This window comes from Schistocerca americana, chromosome 1 (assembly GCF_021461395.2).
Source record: "Schistocerca americana isolate TAMUIC-IGC-003095 chromosome 1, iqSchAmer2.1, whole genome shotgun sequence".
Classification (NCBI taxonomy): Eukaryota; Metazoa; Arthropoda; class Insecta; order Orthoptera; family Acrididae; genus Schistocerca; species Schistocerca americana.
Window position 1 is genome coordinate 978582360 of NC_060119.1, and position 16561 is coordinate 978598920.

The 16561-nt window shown below is 40.0% G+C and overlaps 1 protein-coding gene across 2 annotated transcripts in view; it reads right to left on the bottom strand.

The window, feature by feature from the left end:
* The window catches only part of LOC124615823 (protein zer-1 homolog), a 181463-nt gene that overhangs the window by 90428 nt on the left and 74474 nt on the right, over positions 1-16561 (bottom strand). The gene's annotated exons all lie outside the window — the stretch shown is intronic.

Genomic DNA, 16561 nt, shown 5'->3' on the forward strand with positions numbered 1-16561 from the left:
TTCATCAGGTTATGAGCATGGAAAATGCAAGCATTTCTAACATAATGGAATTATTGCTACTTTTGCTTTTGTGTTGCATTAGCTATCATTGTGTGTTAACAGAAACAACTGTACAGGAAGCATTATTCAGAAAGTATAAAACGACGAAGAAATAATTAGTTGAAATGAAAATAAATTTACACACAGTGACCTCGTAAGCTATTACTTTACAAAGTAAAGTAAGTCACTTTACAAATTAACAACCTTGCCTTTGCTGCTGTATATTAGCGAATGTTGGACTGATCAATTACAAGGAATTGAATCATCAGAGATGAAGTTACTTCCACCATAGTGGGACATTCATTACTGGATCATAAAAGAAACACCAACATTAGACAAGATTAAATGTTTGGACCCATTACAACTGAGAAATACAGACACAACTGTTAAGACAATATCCAACGTGTGTCTAATAATAGGATAACTAAATCTGCAAAACTATATAATCCAATAGTAGTAGTTTATCCTGTAGTGAAGTAGAAGTGGATAGTTCCTGTGAATTATTATGGGTGGAGGTTACACTAAACAACCGAACTAGGTTAATAATTGGCTCCTTTTACCGACCTCCCGACTCAGCAGCATTAGTGGCAGAACAACTGAGAGAAAATTTGGAATACATTTCACATAAATTTTCTCAGCATGTTATAGTCTTAGGTGGAGATTTCAATTTACCAGATATAGACTGGGACACTCAGATGTTTAGGACGGGTGGTAGGGACAGAGCATCGAGTGACATTATACTGAGTGCACTATCCGAAAATTACCTCGAACAATTAAACAGAGAACCGACTCGTGGAGATAACATATTGGACCTACTGATAACAAACAGACCCGAACTTTTCGAATCTGTATGTACAGAACAGGGAATCAGTGATCATAAGGCCGTTGCAGCATCCCTGAATGTGGAAGTTAATAGGAATATAAAAAAAGGGAGGAAGGTTTATCTGTTTAGCAAGAGTAATAGAAGGCAGATTTCAGACTACCTAACAGATCAAAACGAAAATTTCTGTTCCGACACTGACAATGTTGAGTGTTTATGGAAAAAGTTCAAGGCAATCGTAAAATGCGTTTTAGACAGGTACGTGCCGAGTAAAACTGTTAGGGACGGGAAAAACCCACCGTGGTACAACAACAAAGTTAGGAAACTACTGCGAAAGCAAAGAGAGCTCCACTCCAAGTTTAAACGCAGCCAAAACCTCTCAGACAAACAGAAGCTAAACGATGTCAAAGTTAGCGTAAGGAGGGCCATGCGTGAAGCGTTCATTGAATTCGAAAGTAAAATTCTATGTACCGACTTGACAGAAAATCCTAGGAAGTTCTGGTCTTACGTTAAATCAGTAAGTGGCTCGAAACAGCATATCCAGACACTACGGGATGATGATGGCATTGAAACAGAGGATGACACGCGTAAAGCTGAAATACTAAACACCTTTTTCCAAAGCTGTTTCACAGAGGAAGACCGCACTGCAGTTCCTTCTCTAAATCCTCGCACAAACGAAAAAATGGCTGACATCGAAATAAGTGTCCAAGGAATAGAAAAGCAACTGGAATCACTCAATAGAGGAAAGTCCACTGGACCTGACGGGATACCAATTCGATTCTACACAGAGTACGCGAAAGAACTTGCCCCCCTTCTAACAGCCGTGTACCGCAAGTCTCTAGAGGAACGGAGGGTTCCAAATGATTGGAAAAGAGCACAGATAGTCCCAGTCTTCAAGAAGGGTCGTCGAGCAGATGCGCAAAACTATAGACCTATATCTCTTACGTCGATCTCTTGTAGAATTTTAGAACATGTTTTTTGCTCGCGTATCATGTCATTTCTGGAAACCCAGAATCTACTATGTAGGAATCAACATGGATTCCGGAAACAGCGATCGTGTGAGACCCAACTCGCCTTATTTGTTCATGAGACCCAGAAAATATTAGATACAGGCTCCCAGGTAGATGCTATTTTTCTTGACTTCCGGAAGGCGTTCGATACAGTTCCGCACTGTCGCCTGATAAGCAAAGTAAGAGCCTACGGAATATCAGACCAGCTGTGTGGCTGGATTGAGGAGTTTGTGGCAAACAGAACACAGCATGTTGTTATCAATGGAGACACGTCTACAGACGTTAAAGTAACCTCTGGCGTGCCACAGGGGAGTGTTATGGGACCATTGCTTTTCACAATATATATAAATGACTTAGTAGATAGTGTCGGAAGTTCCATGCGGCTTTTCACGGATGATGCTGTAGTATACAGAGAAGTTGCTGCATTAGAAAATTGTAGCGAAATACAGGAAGATCTGCAGCGGATAGGCACTTGGTGCAGGGAGTGGCAACTGACCCTTAACATAGACAAATGTAATGTATTGCGAATACATAGAAAGAAGGATCCTTTATTGTATGATTATATGATAGCGGAACAAACACTGGTAGCAGTTACTTCTGTAAAATATCTGGGAGTATGCGTACGGAACGATTTGAAGTGGAATGAGCATATAAAACTAATTGTTGGTAAGGCGGGTACCAGGTTGAGATTCATTGGGAGAGTGCTTAGAAAATGTAGTCCATCAACAAAGGAGGTGGCTTACAAAACACTCGTTCGACCTATACTTGAGTATTGCTCATCAGTGTGGGATCCGTACCAGGTCGGGTTGACGGAGGAAATAGAGAAGATCCAAAGAAGAGCGGCGCGTTTCGTCACTGGGTTATTTGGTAACCGTGATAGCGTTACGGAGATGTTTAATAAACTCAAGTGGCAGACTCTGCAAGAGAGGCGCTCTGCATCGCGGTGTAGATTGCTCGCCAGGTTTCGAGAGGGTGCGTTTCTGGATGAGGTATCGAATATATTGCTTCCCCCTACTTACACTTCCCGAGGAGATCACGAATGTAAAATTAGAGAGATTAGAGCGCGCACAGAGGCTTTTAGACAGTCGTTCTTCCCGCGAACCATACGCGACTGGAACAGGAAAGGGAGGTAATGACAGTGGCACGTAAAGTGCCCTCCGCCACACACCGTTGGGTGGCTTGCGGAGTATCAATGTAGATGTAGATGTAGAAACATTGGACATACCATAAGCAGGCAGTGTAAACAACTCTGAGGCACAACAAGCCAAAAGGACTAATCCTTGAAGATGAATTACAAATAAGAACATAACTGTGATTTTAAGCTTTCCCAGTGTAAGATGATTTTGAAATGTTCTCAGGAAATCAGATGGCTGTCCAAATAGTGCAATATTTTGGCAAACTGACATACTGTTCTCTTCAGATGGTTCTGATGACTGACTTATCTTCCACTGGGTGCTGTATGATACACTTCCTGCCCTCCCACTGTCGAGTTCAGTCCCATGTAACTTCTCATGGCTTGTAGTGGCACAGGCTGTTTTGTAGGAAATAGCATGTCACACTCGAGGTTTATCTTAGCCAAAGAAATATGTTGAAAGAATTCTTAATGTGTAAGTTAGGCAAAAAGACCAGACAGTCCATTGCCTGCGAAATTCTGTGCGGAGACAGACTAATCTATGGAAGCCTTATGTCTGGGGAGTGGCACTGCTGTTAAAACATTGCCACCTGCTGTGATGTGGGGCCACTTACTTCATACTGGTGCCACACCAGAGATGAGCTCAGCCCAAGGAATTGTGCCATGGATGATAATGTGCAGCTGGCTGCTTCTCTGTGCAGAGATATGAAATTATGTTGATTTTGGACCTTGGGTGTCGATCTGTCATATAGGCAACATTGTTGGTTCAGGCAATCACAATACTAATTTGGTGTTGGAAAGATCTTTAATGTGAACTGCTGTTTATGATGTTGAAGAATATGTAAGTTAAACTGACATCAGGGTATTTGTGGATTTGGTGACATTAGTAGTAGAACAGCCTCTTTTACAGCTCCACACATTACTGCCATGTGTAGAAGAACCATTAGCACGGCAGACTGGAACCGAGTAGCAGGTCTGGTCCACTACTGCAAACGGCAACCAAATTATTTACAGAAATTGTAAGTATTAAAGATACCTGATGAGACATTATGTGCATTTCCAAGTATTACACACTTAAGTAAAAGCATCAATCAGACCACCGTGATGCTGTATCTGGTATCCTCTGATGGACGTGAATAACAGTGGAGAAGTGGAAAGAGAGCGACTATTACAAGATAAGAAAAATTTTGAAAAATTATGAAGATTTTGCTAACAAGTTAGGCTGGGTGCCCTTGACATCAACAACACTTTTTTTTATATTTATTTCCACTTTGGTACTGCGAAGTCAAGAATAATTGTTTATTAGTAGTCGGAAAACAGCAAAAGCCTCGACTGTGGTGAATTATCAATAAAATACAAAGAAGAGTGAAGGTGATGGTTCATGAAACATGAGTGCCCAACAATGATGAAGTGGGAGCAGCCAACTGAGAAGCTTTCTATCTATGAGGAACTGTCCCTGCTCCATTTACTCATTGGGAATTCCATGCAATAAGATTATGAGACTTTGCTCCACGACACCAACACTAGACAACTCACAGCTGTTGCAGTCCAGGCCGCACACATGGTGAGCTGTTAAAATGTTGACTAAGATTTATTAGTTATTTGAGTAGAGTGTTGTGATCATCAGTAATATTAGTTACAATTTATTTACAAAGGAAATAGAGTTGCATATGATTGTAACACTGCCAGTGGGGGAGTCTGGTGGTTAAACAAATACACAAAGAAGCATAAAATATGGTGCCAGGAGCATAAATCTGTGAAAACACGTCATATAGTCTGACGAGTCAACATTTTCATTATTTCCAATATTGGGCTGTGTTTATGTCTGGAGAATGCCAAAAGAAGCCTACAATCCTGATTGCTTGATTCCAATTGTTTACGAAGGCCTTAATGGCTGAAGCTTTATTTGTGACAGTCTTTTCGTTGTGCCTATCTGTGATTCAGCATCTCTGCTATGTGGTGAGTAGCAACTTTCCTTTTCATAATATTGTTATATTCAATCCTGGATTTTCCAGTGTTTGATTTTTATTTGTAGTATGTAACATAAACATAGAGGTGCTCTTAGGCCTTAACTGTTTGATTACTTATAATGTTCACTTAGACTTTAAGAACAAAGCAGTATCATGGTACAATGATAAGTCCAAGCATAAGGTATTGCTTAAAAGTAATGAGGGAAGAGAACTCTAATGCATGCCTTTTGGCGATTAGCAGTATACACAGAATTACTAAAAAAAAAAGAACCAGTATTATTAAGTGATATTGCATCCACGTAACAAATAAGAGAAAAAGCTCAGGAGTCGAAGGTATTAACTAATGTACAGAAACAAGAATATTCCAGAGGTATTGTCCGACAAACCTGGAGTTATTGGTGAATAAATGTGTAAAAAAATGACGGAAGATAGTACACCATTCTTTTGTAAACCAAACGCTGTTCCCTTAAATTTAAGACTAGCAGTACACGAGGATATTAGTAAAAATGGTAGACAATAGAATAATTGAAAGAAGCAAGAGCATTTGTAATAATCCATTACTAGTTGTACAAAAATCCACAGGAGGCGTACGGTTGATTCTAAATGTGAGTGTGTTGAATAAAAACATTGAAACAGAACATGATTGCCCAGTGTGTATAGCAGAACTACTGTCAAAGTTTGCAAATGTACAATATTTCAGTTCAATGGCCATCACTACTGACTATTGGCAGGTGAGACTTCACAAAGATTCCAGAGCAGTTACTGCCTTCCTCTCTGAAGGAAAATTGTAAAGAGTACAACCGTTTGGTTTAAATATTTCACTATTGGTGTTCATAAGAGCAATTGATGAAGCCCTAAATAATGAGTTACTGCAAGATCTGATAATTTATGTTGGTGATGTATTGATAATATCAAACATAGGGAATGGACATTGTAATTTACTTACCAGGACTTATAGTAAACTCTACAAAAAGGGTATTACTATTAAGTTATCTAAATCACATTCTGGGAGAAGTGAAATTAAATTTCTAGGACATGCCATGGGAGCTGAAGGTATACAATCAGACACTGACAGAACATGGGCAACAAAAGAGTTACCTGAACCCTGAAATATGAAACAATTGTGCTCATTTCTGTGGCTAGTCGGATTCTACGGACGATTTATAAAAGGATAACCAATGAATGATCTGACACGTCTGGCTTTATTAAAGCAATTTGGAGATGGAATAAAGAAACTTCAGAGGCTTTGGTAATATTAAGCAGGCATTAGTCCAAGCCCATATACTCAAACATCCAAAATAAATGAATATTTCAAGTTTGCTACAGATGCATCAGATTGCAGAATCGCTCGTAAATTATTTCGAGATACGTGGGAAAAGGAGTTAGGTACTCATAATACCACATCATTCACCAGCCAAAGCTTAGATAAAACAGAAATTAACTACACAGCCACACACAAGGAATTACTGGTGACAGTTTCGAGTGTACAAAAATTTCAAACATTAATGTGGGAACTCAAAGATAGAGATATACATGGACCATCAAGCCTTAGCATTCTTAATGAAAAGCAGACTCCACAGATTCGTCTGATGTGCTGGGTATTAGTCGTACAAGAATATGAAACAGATAAACACAATATAAAGGGATCTCTCAAAACAGTACCAGACAAATTATTGCGACTTCCATTAGGAATGAGAACAGTAACAAAATCTAAAGGACCTGGGTCTATCTTTGGAGTGAATTTCATGAAATGTAACAACCCAAATGGTGAGGTTATGAAAATCAAAAGAAGCACTAGACAAAATGTATCAACATACTGCAGTGAAAAATGGTCATTAGTACAACAAAAAGCTTTACCAAGTACAGAAACAAACTTAGGCCTACTGAAAATTCACGATGATGCTTTGTTTTGCAGAAATGATCAAAGTTCCAGTTACTGGAAATTGTGTATTTCCTACAAGACAGGATACGACTTAACATTGGTAAATACACAAAGGATATGGACATTTTGGTACCAGAAGACGTATTAAACATATTATATAGTTTTAATGTTTTAAGAACTAAAGTAGAAAGGTGACATATATAATGAGAGCTTGTAGAATGCACCAAAAACTAAAGGAAAACACAGCGTGTCTCATGAAAGACACCTGGGAGGGGTCCACGGGTCATGTGGAGTGTTTGCTGGCTATGGCTACTGCATCTTCTGGTTGTCGCTATGTGCATTTCTCGGACATCGATGCTTTGCACGTGCCCCTGGCACAGTGGGACTGAGTATACTGATGTTGTTTTTTTTTTTTGAGTTTTTTTGTGAAGTGTAATTGCTTCAAATATTATTGGTAGATGTCATTATTGCAAATGTGCTGAATCCAGGGCTTTCCTGGACTGTATGTCATTGGGACTGGTCCTCGCAAAGAAACACTACTGTGTGTCCTCTGTACTGTGTGTCTGAGAGTTCGGGTGTTTTGTTTTGAGTTTCTATTCAGTATGGTATACACTAAGACCCCCTGGTTAGCAGTGCGGTCTAATGCACTGCCTTCCGGTCCCCGCCACAAATCCACCTGGCAGATTAGTGACGGGGTCCGGTGTGCCGGCCAGTCTGTGGATGGGTTTTAAGACTGTTTTCCTTCTGCCTCGGCAAATGCGGGCTGGTTCCCCTTATTCCACCTCAGTTACACTATGTCAGCAATTGCTGTGCAAACACTGTTTCCACATATATGTGTACATCATAATTACTCTACCATGCAATACTGTGTAAGTGACAAAACATGTTGGAAGGAAGTGAATGATTTGCTAACATCTTAAAACATATGAAATGTATGTATAACAGTAAATCGAGCAACAGGAGAAAAGGGGTGTGAAATTACTACAACGCTTCTCCATTGTTAAGAAGGTAACACAGTACACAGAAGGATGTGAGCCGAAATAAAATGGTATAGGAATTAGGCAAAGTGAACCTAGAGAAGGGATAGCACTGAGCATTTTCTTTTTTGTAAGGCTAGGTGGACTCACGGATGAGATGACCTACACCTAGGTAAGTTGGACTCATAGACAAGATGACCTTTACTTTTGTAGGGAATAGATTAGATTCCATATAGAACACTGACCTGTCAGGTATTACGAATAATGAAGGAGTACTTTCCTCTCTGATTGAAGGTAATGTATCAGTTCTTGTAAGAAATTAAGAGACAGTATTCTAAAAGCATCCTACAAATGAGAAAGCAGCATTAAATACAATGATAATGTTTGCAAGAGAATATCGAATGAGTTATAGATTATGACGTAAAGGAATATAAGTGAAGAAGGTCATACTCATTCCGAAATTGTATGGAATATGGTTCCTCATATAGGCAGATGAAAAATAAATTTTAAAGAAACACATTCTGAAAAATGTGCAAAGGTTATAGATAGTAAAAATAAATTAAAATGGAATAATGAAGTTTCTATTTTCTCTTGTTCTCAAAGAATACAACAACATGAGTAGTGTTAAAAGATGTTTAAAATGTCACCGTAAGTCTCAATAATAAAACATTACAATTGTATAAGTTATGCAAAAAGCAATACGAGGTCAATGTAAAAGAATGATTCAGACATCTTCCACCTCCATGGCAGGATACATATTGTCACAGGCCATATTTTAAAAAATATCACACTCAATGTTTAACTTAGCAGACGAAATATGTTGGAAAATTTCTTAATGTGTAAATGAGCCAAGAAGACTGGACAGCCCACTGCATGGGAAATCCTGTGCAGTGATGGAGTATCCATGGAAGAATAATGTTTTGGGAGTGGTATGGTCTTTAAAACAGTGCCACCGGCTATGATGTGGAGCTGTTTACTCCATGCACTCTAAGATGAGCTTGGCCCACAGAATAGCACCAAGGGCAAGAATGTGCGACACACTTCTTCTCTGGGTCGAGATATGAAATGCTAGTGATTTTGGACCTTGGATGATGATCTGTCACATAGAGAACACTGCCTGTTCAGGCAACTGTAATACTAATCTGGTGTTCTGAAAGAATGTTAATGCAAAACAATGTTTATGATGTTGAAGATTATAGAAGTTTAAATGACGGGTTAAACTGACATCTAGATATCTGTTGATTTGGTGATGTTAGTATGAGAACAGACACTCTTACAGCACCACACATAACTGCCATGTGAAGATGGATGATTAGCAAGGCAGGCCAGAACTCAGTAGTGGATCCTGCAAATGGTGACTGAGTTATGTGTTATGGAAGAGTTTGATGCTCTTCCTTTTCATGTGGTTTTTGGACCTTCTTCCGCTCTTCTGTAGGTGTCATCCTCCAGTGGGTTGTACAATTTCTTGTATACTGAAGCACAGCAATATTGTAGAATTTCCTTTGTCGGCAGGTAGGATGACTTTCTCAGAATCTTTAGGAGACGCTTAAGCACATTCATCTCCTACGAGAGTTTTGGCTTTCACAATGTGTTTCTTCCTCTACATCAAAAGAAAGAGAAAGGACAAGCTGTTACACTAAAATGACAGTGTCATCAACATTGCTATGAAAGTTAGTCCCTTTCCAAGTACAGATAAGATTTCATGCAACTGTTTTGTCTGCACAATTGATTACAGTTCTCTGTGGCAGTTCTTGTATTGATTTCACCACAAATATTCACCTTGAGTGGATTGTCTGCATGTTGTTGACTGCTCTGCTTTGTTGGACTGAGACCAGCTGACAGCATCTATCTAAATCAGGTACTTGATGCATGATTTTAGGCTTTCCCAGCATGTAATGGTTTTGTAATGTCAGGTATCCAGCTGGGTAGCATCGTCCAAAGGGTGTGATGCTTTGGCAAGCTGTCTTGTTGCCAGTAGTCATCAGGACCACCTGTACACAGTAGCTAGAGGCAGTGGTCATATGTACGTGAGTTGTTCTTGTGTGAAAGTGTGTGTTCTTTCTACTTCAGAAGAGGGCACTTTGGCCGAAAGCTTAAATGTATGGCAGTCTTTTTGTTGTGGCTGTGGCTTTCTGCGACTCAGTGTCTCCTCTTTGCTGAGATATAAAGCGTCCTCTTCCCGTCTCATCAAGTGTACACTGTGTGTAGCAGATCCTTTCCCTAATCAGGGCCAGGCTGGTTCATCTGGTGATCTAGTTTGCAGCTGAAGATTGAATGTGATGAACAACCTTCACAAAAGGTGGAATGATTCAGTTGCCACAGAATCTTAACAGGAGAAGACAAAGGAAGCCAGAAGGCAAGCTTTCATGTTCGAAAGCTTGTCTAGCTCCTTCAATTTGCTGTAAATTTCTTTCCTGTAGAGGTACTTGATGTGTGATTTTATGCTTTCTCAGCACATAATGATTTTGTAATGTTGTCAGGTATCCAGCTGGGTGACATCGTCCAAAGGGTGTGGTACTTTGGCAAGCTGACTTACTGCCATTAGTCATCACATGGCAGCTAGATGCAGTGGTCACATGTGTGTGAGTTGTTCTTGTGCGAATGTGTGTGTGTGTGCTTCCTACATCAGAAGAAGGCCTTTTGGCTGAAAGTTTAAAGGTTTGGCAGTCTTTTTGTTGTGGCTTTCTGCAACTCAGTGTCTCCTCTATGCACTCTATCCTTTTCAAAATATTACTGGTACTGGTACTAGATTCTAAACTTCCACTGTTTAAACATTTTACTTCATTAGCTCAGCAAATTTTCAAGTCATAACTGTAATATGTCTTAAAAGGAATCTTATCATTTTTTCACCGGATGGTGGAGGAAAAGTACAAATTTGAAGATAAAAAAAAGTTATAAAATACTCTAGATAGGAATTTAATATTAAAACATCTCATTAGTATGGCACTCTTTATGCATTTCATTTACAAACAAATTTTGATATTAATATTTGTTGGCAAAAGATTAAGTGTTTTCCTTCATAGTTTGAGACATATTTTGCAATGGTACGTAACATACTGCAATTCAAAAGACCTCAATGGCTGTAGATAAGCAGAAAACAGGGTCAGATATGACAGCTGCAATTAAATATGAGCTGAATAGTGATCAGTGTGTAGAAAACTGGTTCAGATATGTACAACAAATCTGAGATGGGACAATGTCAAAATGAATTACCAATGCACAGATCAATATGGAACTCAGAGGTGTGGTAATATGGGGGGGGGGGGGGGGGAGGAGAGAGAGAGAGAGAGAGAGAGAGAGAGAGAGAGAGAGAGAGAGAGAGAGAGAGAGAGAGAAATAAAACCATAATGATTATAAAACAACTGACCTTCTAAATGAAACACCTGATTCTCCTCTTCCAAACTATATAACTAAACACTTGCATAGTAGGCACATGAATGGCCACACCAATATTCCCCAACATAAGCAACTGTTACATGAATGCTGTATATGACTCATAAAACAATATGTACTGTTAATTATTTTGTTGCAAATGATAAAAATAAGACCATTTAGAAATTTCCTTTTATGCACCTAGTGAACTCTCCAGGAAATACTACCTTACAGTAGGACTGTCCATGTTCACATGATACTGAAGAGCTATGCTGGCAGGGTCTTCCAAGCTGGACAGGTCTTAGACAATGAACCAGATGAAATGTGCCTCACAGCCCAACCTTCCCAACTCCTATCACACACCCTGTCACATTTTTAAGGAAAGGGGACACCCCTGCACATCAACAACAGATGGTAATGTTGAAGCTGTGAAGAAAATTGTTTTCGAAAATCGTCAAATTACCGTAAGAGAAGTTGCTGAGGATGTTAGCATATTGCTCGATTGCTGTCATGCAATTTGTTTGGATGTTTTGGGCATGAGACTTGTGTCAGCCAAGTTTGTTCCAAAACTTCTCAGTTTTGATCAGAAGAACCGCCGCATGTGCATCGCCCAAGGAGCTCTTGAATGACGTCAATGTTGATCCTGATTTGCTCAAAAGGGTCATAACTGGTGATGAAACATGGGTTTATTGTTATGACGTCAAAACCAAAGCCCAATTGTCCCAATGGAAGCATCCCAGACAGCCAAGACTGAAAACAACATGCCAAATTCGATCAAATATCGAAGTTTGGTTCACTGTTTTTTTCAATTACCGTGGCACAGTGGATCATGAATTTTTGCCTCAAGGTCGTACGATCAATAAGGAGTATTACCTTGGTGCTATGTGCCATTTGCAAGAAGCAATAAGCAAATAACATCTGGAGTTGTGGAAAACAATTCATGGTTTTTGCTTTGCAACAAAGCACCTGCTCATTCATCGCTACTTGTGAGAGATTTTTTGGCCAAAAACAATAAGACAATCATGCCTCAGCCACCATACTCACCAGATTTGGCCCCCTGTGCCTTTTTCCTGTTCCCAAAACTGAAGAGACTTATGAAAGGACGAAGATTTTCAATAACTGAGGAAACAAAAACTGCATCACTGGAAGTACTCAAGGCTATACCAAAAAGTGCGTAAGTGATTTGAGGATTGGAAGAAGTGTTGGCACAAGTGTATATCTGTGGGGGATTACTTTGAAGGGGACAACATGAATACTGATGAATAAACAAATATTTTGTCATAAAAATATAAAGTCACCATACTTTTTGAACACACCTCGTAGAATCGATTGAGCTGTTTTACAAGATGTTTGCTGGAAGGATACTTATATCTTTGATGTTAAAAAGCATGCAATCTTTTATGGAAGCTGCAGTACAGGACACAAACTGGATATGGGATTCTGTGAGAGTAAGACTCTAGCTGCAAGTCTTTCTGGGTTTTCATCCATGACCCCTAAGGACAGCAGTATTAACAACAGACATTAATAGATGTAAAATATCATTTGTGAATTTCTGTACACCCAAAGAATGAAGCACATCCCCAAGCAAGGGATGATTTCTATGCAGAATCGAAGATAGTGGTTGATGCCATTTTGAATAGGAATTGTGAAGTCTCACTGGGTGATGATATGAGTGCCAAAGTGGGACAAGAAGATGTATCAATTCAACAACTAAAAGACAGTTTACTTGAACTCAGCAACACAATGGGACCAGGTTCATCACCTCTGCAACATCAATGGGGATGTTCATCAGAAGCACAAATTTCAAATGGAAGGATGTATACCAGATGGTAAAACAGTTAATCAGATAGATCACACTGCAATTTACACTAAAGCAATGAACTGGGTGATGGATGTAGAGACAACATGTGGTGCAGTGTGTGTGAGCAATCACTTCCTCGTGAAAAGCTGGCTACAAGTACAAACCACAGCCAGAGTCTAAAACAAAATTAAGAAAGTAGTAAGCTATCACATCACTACAAAGAAAGACAAATTTCAGGTCGAGCTCTGTGACCACTTTGAAACACTGCAGAAAGAGGATTCACTTAATAACCCAGACAACATACAAAAAGAAGTAAGGGATGCTGTAAATGAGGTGGCAAATGCAGTCATCAAGAAGCATATGAGGAGCAAGAACATTGGACTTGGGGAAAAATGCTTTATGGCATTAGGCAAGAGAAGAGAAACCAAAGGGAGCTGGCTGTGAGAGACAGATTTTGCACTAGGCAAAGCACAGTTGAAGAAGTACTGAGAACTACCCAAATAACCCTGAGGAGAACAAAGAGACTATATGTCAAGAAATGATAGAGGTGGCTCAAAAGAAGATTTCTTGAGAAAAGAGGCTCACAAGATTTACTGTAAGTTAACTTCTTTACGAAGGGATACTAGAGCCACCGAAAGTCTGTTAAGGGTAATAATGGGCTCATATTCACCAACAAATTTAACAATGCTGAGAGATGGAAACAATACTTCAGAGAGCTCCTCAGCTGTGGTGAAGCTAAAAATCTATTCAAATTCCAACCTCCTGACATGGTAATTTAGACTAGCGACCATCTACACTCACTGACATAAAGAATCAGATAATGAAGAACAACAAAAGTATAGAAGACAATGGAATCTTGGAGAAGTCATTCATGCTGGAGGGGAGAGACTCCACGAGAGAATTCACCAACTAATCAAGACGATCTGAATTACACTAAACAACCACAACACTATAGCCACCGACCTACTATCAATATAAACAAACCCAGGTGATAGCAGCGTCACCTATGAGGAATGACTATAGTAGACTCATGTGCAGTGCATATAAAATCAGTGAGCATGCTACCAGTGTGAAGAGTGGGGAAGGCACCTGATCTTTCTGAGTTTGCCGAGGGCAGACTGTGATGGTCTGGAGACTCAAAACAAGCATTTTGGAAACTTCAAGATTTGTCAAGTGTTCAAGGAGTGCAGTGGTGACTGTCTTCAACATGTTGCAAAACCATTGGGAAAGCACATCCAGATGTCATGGAGTTAGGTGGCCATCCGTCGTTACAGATGTTGGACACCGTAGGCTGGGCAGACTGGTAAAACAGGACAGGAAGCGAAACGTGGCAGAACTTACTTCTGACTTTAATGCTGGGCAGAGTGCAAACGTGTCTGAACACACAGTGCACCGAACACTCCTACCGGTGTGCCTTCACAGCCGACGACCTATGCATGTGCCAAAGTTAACACCATGACATCGGGAACTATGACTGAAACGAGGGAACTGCTTTTTGATACCTGCACTGTGGAACCGAGACAAGCTGGTGGCAGCCCATTATGCTCTGAGGAACATTCACAGGGGCTTCCAAGGGTCCTGTGGAGCTTGTGATAGGCACCACGATGGCCAAGGAGTGTTGTACACTGGTTGCAGGTCACGTACATTCCTTCATGATGATCATGTTTGCCAACAGCAGTGGCATTTTTCAACAAGAAATTGTACCATGTAACAAGGCCAGGAATGTGATGGAGTGGTTCAGGGAACACAGTGGCAAGTTCCAACTGATGTGCTGGCCCCCCAACATGCCAGATTTGAACCCGATCAAACACTTCTGGGATGTGACTGAACGTGGATTCAGAGCTATCGGCCTCCTCCCCGAAATTTATGGGAATTGGGTGACTTGGGTGTGAAGTTGTGGTGCCAACTCCCTCCAGTGACCTATCAAGGCCTCATATTGATTCCATGACATGATGCTTCACTACTGTTATCTGTGCCAAAGGTGGACATTCCGGCTATTAAACAGAAGTTCGTAATATTCTGGCTGATTGGTGTATGGAGGAGATACAAGAAGTCTCAAAGTCAATGTCATCTGCCCCATACATAAGAAAGGTGACAAAATGGACAGAGGAATTGCCCTCCTGAATGTCTGCTGTAATATCCTGAGTATACTGGATAGAATCCAGCCATCTGCAAAAGAAGTGATTGGTGAAAACCAGGGTGTTTTTAGAAAGGGCCACTTGATTGTGGACAACACCTATGTACTGTGGCAGCACTCTGAAAAGATGTTGTGAGAATACAGTGAAGAACTTCATGTATTCTTCATAAATTTTAAGAAGCATACAACTGCACTCACCAGGAGAGCCTGACGAATTACCAAGTTTGGAATAGCCATAAAATTTGTCAGTACAGTTATACCAAAGGTAAAAAAAGGTAAAGTGAAGCTTGGGAACTCAGACATGGGGAGCTTTAATGCAAGCACAGTGCTGAGACAAGGGGATGGTGTGTCACTGATATTGTTCAACATGGCAGCTGAAAAGGTAATAAGGGAAGCTTTCTGTAAGAACATTTGCGGATGATATGATCCTGTTGTCCAGACCCAAGGAAGAACAGATGCGGATGCATGACAGAATGGAAGTGGTAGCAAGCAAGATTGGTCTCCTTGTGAATGAATCCGAGACAGAGCATCTGGTAACAGGCAGGACGTATGCCTATTCCAGACAGTCGGAACCTGATCCTTCAAAACAGTTAATAATATTAAATACCTGGGATAATGTTTATAGAGGATATATCATGTGAGGCAGAAATCAAAGCAAGGCTCTAAGATGCAAACCAATCATACTTTAGTTTGAGTAAGCTTTTTAAATTGTGCAGTCTCTCAGTCTCTTAAGGATTTCATCTATACAAAACACTGATCCAACCCATAAAGATGCATGTTGTAAAACTTGGAGTGTCTGGAAACAAGACTCAAATAATTTTCTCATTTTCAAGTGGAAAGTCTTAAGGAAGATCTAAGGTCTGGTTCAAAACAAATCACTTGGGAATGGAGGAGTCACCATCATTGTGAGCTGGATGAGATCTGCAAAAGATCAAATATTGTGGACCTGATGAGAATCAAACAGTTGTTTGGGCAGGGCATGTCACTCAAATGGATAAAAAACTGATGGCCTTCGAAATCCATGGCTTTTATTCCCTGAGGAAGAATGCCATCATGCAGACCAAAGAAAAGATGAGATACTTGCTGTGGAACAGCATATATGGTGACTGGTGACACACAGCAAGAAATAGAGCACAATGTAGCCACAGACCTCTGGGCCTGATCTTTTTAAGCACAGTAAAGTAAGCAGTCAAGTAAGTAAGTATGCAACTACTGGAGATGGTGACCCTTATAGCTCAACATCACTCTGTGTGCTGTAGGCAGAAGACATTTCCTATGGAAGTATCCTGGTCTGATTAAAACCAAATAAAAATGATTTTAAAATCCAGAGATCTGTCTGCTCTACCACCCATAAATGTCATTTATCTGTAAAACTCTTCATTTAAGTATAATCAGTATTTGATGGTTAACAGACAATTACG